This window comes from Coregonus clupeaformis, chromosome 7 (genome assembly GCF_020615455.1).
Source record: "Coregonus clupeaformis isolate EN_2021a chromosome 7, ASM2061545v1, whole genome shotgun sequence".
In the NCBI taxonomy this organism is placed as follows: domain Eukaryota; kingdom Metazoa; phylum Chordata; class Actinopteri; order Salmoniformes; family Salmonidae; genus Coregonus; species Coregonus clupeaformis.
In genome coordinates, this window is record NC_059198.1 from 43996784 (window position 1) to 44004112 (window position 7329).

Here is a 7329-nt window from a genome sequence, read left to right on the forward strand (position 1 = left end):
ATGTGTATCCCCTTGGCCTGTCAGAGATGTTGGTCAGCATTATGGAAGAAGATTGTTGACACATTCAGAGGGCTACAGGACTGGGCTGAAGTGCTATAGCTCCACACACCCCCAGGGATGGACTGTCTTTCTCTGTGATAGGCAGTTATATAGGCAGGTTTGATGTCCTCTTTTGTGAATGTCAATTTAGAATATACATGTTGAATACACACCTTTATATACACCACTTTTGACCATGTGTAGTGAGTGGAGATTTGGTATATCTATCCCTATGTAGTGTACTGTTGAGTATTGCATTGACATGTAAAGAATGAATTGAAATAAATAAACTGCTCACAGTCACACCTCTGTGTAGACATCATTTTATTTTCACATATTGTCACATTACAAGGACCCCGATCACACATACTCATATGCCTGAGAGCTGCGCCCTCAGTCAGCCATTATCAGGTCAGTCATTGTAGTTGTTTCTGAATCTCAACATGTTAGCTCTGTGCCCAGGGTATCCGCCTCGACGTGAACGTTCTCATGAGGGTGAGGTCGATGAGGGTGAGCTCTATGGCTACTGTGTCTGCCAGTGACCATGTTGGTACCAGTACACTCAGAGTGCTTGTTACCCATCCTGTGCACCGGTCTCAATCTGAATCCTCTCTCGCTCCAGTTGTTGGCTCTCCACGGGACCCCCATTCGGTCCCTTGCGGAGACACGTCGCTCACAGTTGGTGACAGTGGAACCCATGTCTGTGTCACGGGGTGAAGAGTTGAAGAATATTCTCCTGACGCCCAGTCGATCCTTGACCGATAGTCTCTTCATGGTCGACGCTAGACCGCTGGGATCTGTGCCTGTACTTTTCCATGGCGTAGGTGTAACAGCGTCTGTCCGATCTACCAACAGTTTCTGCATCAGCGCTTCGAGAGTATCGCAAAGGTTCCGATGGTGCTTAGCGAAAAACTTCTCCGTATTCAGCCATAACCTGTTTGTTTGGGATGGCTAGAACCTATCGAATGTGACATCCTTGAGTTTGTCACTCAGGTGACATTGATTCCATCTCTTGAGGTATACGTGTACAGCCATGACTTGCAACTGTGGGTAGTCTACATGAACCTAGGTCGAGATGTATAAAATGGTAAGTAACAGCATCTATGGGACCTCTAGACTTTGTCCACCTTCCACTTTGTCTCTCACCATGCGGTAAGGTCTGGATGTATTACACAGGGTTGGAGGACCGATACAACGATATAACAGGATCACATACAGTATTTACACAGTTGCATGTCCAGCTCTCTGAGAGGCCAGAGCAGACACACAGAATGGAACTGACTCAGAAGTTCAAAATGGCCAACTACCTAATGAGACATAAAGATGTCTATGATAAAGTAGTGGCAGCTATACAAGACCACAAAGGTCTTGGCCTAGATGGTAAACTGACAGACAGCATTGCCATGATGAAAAGGAAGCTGAGGCCTGATATGAAACACCCCGAGACGCTGATCCATATGATGGAGGCCTACCTGAACAATAATGTAGCCTGGGATGTTCTGGTCCACATACTCAAAAGGCACAACCCTGACTTCAAAGTGTCGGATCTCGAGGCTCACGGCCTTGAGAAACTTGTGAAGTATGATATGCGTTGGAACCCGGAGATAAAGACATTATTTGAAGACACAATGTGGAACCTCAGTGATGCTACTGTGAAACGAGTGAAACTGTTGCTGACATGGGAAATCATCAAGGGGTATGAGCGTATTCCCTACGGACGTAGTGAGAGGCTAGACGTTTGTGACCTAGCAGACATGATTGTATCCCATCACCATAAACGCACATTGGTTGTGATGAGTCTGATCTTCACCTATCTCGAGGAAATTGACCTGGTTGTGGAACTAACCTCAGCTGCGGACAGATCAACACCACAGTGATCCCGGGTGACTACACGATTTTAATGGAGCTGCAACGACACCGCACACTGTTTAAACCATGGACAACACTGAAGGCTATTTGCTTGCAATGCGGTTCCAATGTACTGTCACGATGTATGTGCTACCTTTGTATATTAAAATGAAATAATTCTTTATATACTAATAGTGTGTGGCGAGTGGTCATTGTCAAAGCGGACATAAAAGAAACAACTGTCAGTGCAGGTGTGGGGTTGGCTAAACTACTAACAATCGGTGATTTAAAAAAAGAAATATATATTATATGTCTAGGGCATGATATTTGGATTCAAGTAAGCTACACAAAGCAGTGGGCTCTCAGCTCTTCACAATAGTTGACACAATGGTTGACTACTACGACTACTACAGTACTACGTCTTGGTGGAGTAACAACAAAGACGGGTGGCTCAAAATCAGCTTGATCGGGGCTCCATTGTTAATTGTTTTTGGGCTGGTGTTGATCACCTACTGGACCCGTAGCATACGGTCCCGTATTTATAAACCATGTTCGAGCCCACATTCACCTTTGTACCACCCTGTGTACGTTCCCACGACTTGTTCGTTTGGCGATACGAGGTATGATGTGACAAACATGCAGGAGGACGGACATGTCATCTGCGCTACAGATTTGTCTGTGATCGGAGCTGTGGAAAGGGGTAAGGAAATCTTACGTTCGTACATATAAAAGCAGCAACTGTGACCAGTGGTGCGGTTACGGTTGTCTCACTCCCACTCTGTGTGTCACTCTACAGAACCTGAAACGATCGTGTGACACCGGGACCCGTGGTTAGGAAGACAGCCTTCGGCCTAGCCCTTCTACACCCTGGGACTTTTCTTCTTCTTCTTCTTCTTCTTCTTCTTCTTCTCACCAAGACAACTGTCGGATGTACATACAATACACTATATACAACATATATCTGTAATCATCATGTCCTTGCTGTGTCTATATGTGTGAGACAAAATAAATGATGGAATACCTCACTACACATAATGTCTGTGGATGTTTATTAGCCGATGATGCATTGAGTAACCACAAACATTATACAAGTATGCAATTGGCAAAGGTGCTGATATTTCAGCAGAGGTTGGGTACATCCAAGATCATGGCTCTTGTATCCAAACAGGGGTACCTCTACTAGACCATTCATCCAGACATGGGGTGTATATATATGAAGGATTAACGCTTTACCACATATACATTCACAGTCACCCATATGAAGGAGTAACCCCTTTACCACATATACATTCACGGTCACAAACAACATCAGCCTGTATAATGGAGTATCGTAATACATTGGAGCGGTTCAAGGATGACATAGCAGAGAGGCATGTAGTGATCAGAGGTACCGTTGAACAAGTCCTCATGCGATTCCCGGATGGTGGGGATACACTCAGGTCATATGACAGTAAGACCAATAGGGTCACGACGATGTACAAGTTAATCGACCACTGCCTCAAGACCGAGGAACGGGCATTTGGATTCCTCGAGGTTATACGTGAGAGAGATCCCTACCTATATGATGACCTGTTTATGTACGGACCAAGGGGAAAAGTCGGTGAGTGCAAACAACTGTACTGTGAAGTCAAGGCCTGGATATGTTGATCATGACTCGCTCTTAACTTAAGGTACTCTATGTGTCTGTGTGTCTGTTTCAGTCAGGACGGATCCTCCCGAATATAACCTCACAACCCAGGTGCGACGCGCACTTCGTGGTAGAGTCAACGATTTACTGTCTATGCCTGCGATGTGTTCCTACATCCAGAGGATCACTCATATAATGCCCGCAATAGAAGTACTGATTGATCATGGTCAACTGCTTCCTGAAGAAGAATCAGAGTTCGCGGTAAACCGAAGAGATCGAATGGCATTGATTAATACACTGGAACAACTGTTCAGGGGCAATACACCCTTCACTACGGTCCCTGAGGCCAATAGGAGTTTCATCTCCTTGGTAGTGTTTTCGCTTTAACATGCATGTGTTTGATATGCCAACAATGTCTATGGAAGATGTCTTTGTGTTATGTAGTGCCTGACTAGTAGAGCTGAGTCCTTTACCAAACCAACCAACATCTGTGTACTACAAACGAAATAAACACCTGTGAGTGGAAAGAGTGAAACACCTGTGTCTCCTTGTTCATTTCAAGGCCAGAGGGTTACATAAGCATGGGTATGTGTGCACCTACTACACCATTCAGACCATTCAGAGAAGATGTTATTGCATGTGCACGTATACCTTAGCGAGTATAGTATATCCTATACATATTGTCATATGTATGTTATCGTATGTTGTCCTCATTACTGTCCACATTAGGGCACATGTGGTGCACATTGACAAGGGCCCGTGATGTTCCAGACCTTATCAAATGACAAGCTTTATAAGTAAGAGACTAGAGTAAGAGACTAGATGTATTTCAGTCAGATAGGTATGATAGACTTTATTGTATACAGCATAACACACTTTGTACAGACAGACCACAAACACCCACATCCTCCGCTGTCCATATAGAACAGCATGTAAAACATCATCATCACGGCCTCAAGGTTCCATTTCATTAGAGGCGTCACAGTCAAAGCGGACTATGCCACCGCCGTCGTGTACAGAGAACCCATACTTGGGTCCGGGTCTAGGCCTCTCCAGGTTCCACAATTCCCAGACATATTTCATGGTCTTAGCCATTAATCCGCAATTCAACTCTGTCCAGTACCTAGACCGGGTCTTTGTTGGGATCTTTGTGAAATGAGCCAGCTTCATACCCATAGTGTGATAGTCACACTCCCGAGGAGATCCTGCTCCCCACAGTAGCATCTTCACCTCTTTGCACCAAGACGAAAATGACTGGTAGTTGGTCACCACTCCGGTCAGCAATCTCTTCATCCCTAGTCCAATAGGAATGATGTTATAATCGGTCCCACATAGAATCGTGAAAACCAGCTTTTCCGTTCGGTATGTCTCTGCCTCGGAGTACATCTCCTTTCACGCGCATGTAAAAGTGGGGCCCTGATCGGTTCAACCTCAAGAAACGTCCGTAACTGCCCCTCGGTATCATCCCGTTCATGTACGCTTTACTCAACCGCTTGAGGCAATTCATTACATGTGTCTGTTCTTTCATCAGGACCACCTTATATTCTGCGTCTTTGTCTAGGTAGAGGTCGGGGACTTGGTGTCCCTCGACACAGGAGATCGTCCCTCTTCTTGCCGGTAGACGGGGGTTATCCGATTCGGATCTCGATAGCGGACCCTCGTCAGATGTGGGGCACAGGGTTTCGAAGATATAACAGGCTGTTTCGGCACAGAGACGGCCATTGTTTACAGCCAGGGCCAAACCGTGCAATCTGTTCCGGGCGGTTGACTCAAAGAACCTATACAGAAAGGTGCAGTAGAGAGATCCCTGATCCCGCCTAGGTAAAGGTACCTAGCTAGTTTCTCTTAAAGTTGACATTGCCGTGATCATCCAGAATGACCTCGAAAGCGTCGTGTTGTTTTCGAGGCCCCGGGAGCAGGTATTCTTCCTCGGCTGAGATGTCGGAAAGCACTCGGAACCTATCCTCGCTCGAAGCCAGCTCCCCAAACGCCATGTTTCTTTGGGTGCTGTGTTCGGGAATGCCAAACAGCAGCTCTCCAAAGGTTGACATGTGCATGTCTCGATCCTCGTGGTAGCTCTTGTTGTCTAGCCTCATGGTAATGCCCTCGCGGCCGCAAGCCGTCAGCACGGCCACCACATCTGAATCTCCGGTGCACACGGTCACACTACCCTTCAGAATGTTTGCCAACTCCACGAGCAGCGTGTCGGCCTCTGTGGTGGTACACCGTAGACACGCGTCCCGCAATACAGACACTTGTATAGTCTCGGGGTCCGCGAAGGTCGCCACAAAGACGCCCTCGAGTCCCTCGGGTCTGTCTATCGAGCCGCCTGCGGGATCCACGGCGGAGAGTTGACACTCTGCGGGATTCAGACCTTCGAAACGGTCGAGCATGTTTGCAAATACCATGTCGTCCTGGCACTCCCGGTACTCCAGGTACTTCTGGTGGAAAGACACCAGGTTATCGACCGAGGTTCCCTTTGGGAGCTCGCCCTCGGAGGAGTCTCCTTGGCACCGGTCACTAGAAACAAGTCGGTTTTTCATACCCATGTCGGCCAACAGCTTCATCATGGTGTATTCTATGGCGCACAGATTACGCTTACAGAACTCTATGTGAGGTACAGGGGTTCGGTTGAGTCTGAGCTCCCTCACGGATGGTTTCTGGGCCCCGGAGCCGTCTCTTACGAGCACTACACACAGGCTGGCTGCAGTCTCAGAGATGTAGCAAAGTGCCAGAGTTCTGGCCATGTTCACTATGGACGCCTGAGAATCACCCTCGATGTAGTCACTTTCCTTCACTTTGTGGATTACCATGAGATGGTCTATCAGAGTCCAATCCTGTCGCTTGCAGGGTCTGTCGATCAATTCGAACGGTGCCAGGTGAGGGTTTGCGAGCATTGCGTGGATAGCCTTGTGTTTCAACCCCATTTCGGTTCAAAGCGTTATCCGATCGAGTCAACAGCCAAATGGAGTAGGTCTGTAGTCTGTGCACACGGACAGTCTAACCTGGCCCACATTTAAGCCCAGTGCACACCTTGGTTGGATGTGGTTATGCACCCTTTGACAAATGCTCTAGGCTAGGGGGCCCGGGGTTGGTCAAATGAGCCCTAGTTGGACGTTAGTCCTGGTTCGGCAAGTGTTTTCCTTGGTGCTTGGTTGCTGCTGTGGTGTTGTGGCGTAGGGAGAGTCCTGCTAAAGGACTATACAAAGAGAACATGTAAAATGTACACCGCATGTACGTTTTTTATTCCTCTTAGCCGTGATCTTCCTTGTCGTGATCCTGGTCGATGTCAACACGAGAGACATCATCCGAAACCCAGGTCAATGGCCCATCTACAGTCTTCCTGTTTTTAATTTTTTCCTGGTTGAACATTATGTTCCTATAACACAGGTCTTTAGGGTCTACCCAGGATACCCGTCTACTTGCCGAGGAGGCCAGCTGAGTTTCGACTCTCATGTTCACACACATAGGGGCTAGACAATTAAGCACCTGGGTGCAGAAACAGTTGAGCCACGGGAACTTGCTGCGTATACTTTTAGATATCGTGGGCCTTAAACAACTCCGTATGGTAACCTGGTTGGTCCCCGGTCTGATTATCACAAGGTATGCGGCTGACCGCTCTGCCATGCTCGGGGTACGTGAGCGAGAACATCACCCAGGTCAGCCACAGCTGAGTGTTGTATCGCCACAGGGTAGTCTGGTCGATAATGTCGTTGTTCCTGGTCTTGAGCTCCAGCAGCGCTATGTTGTCATTTACTGTGTCGTGGGCAACAAGGTCCACCTCGGTGTAGGAGCCCCATGTGTCACGGATGGCC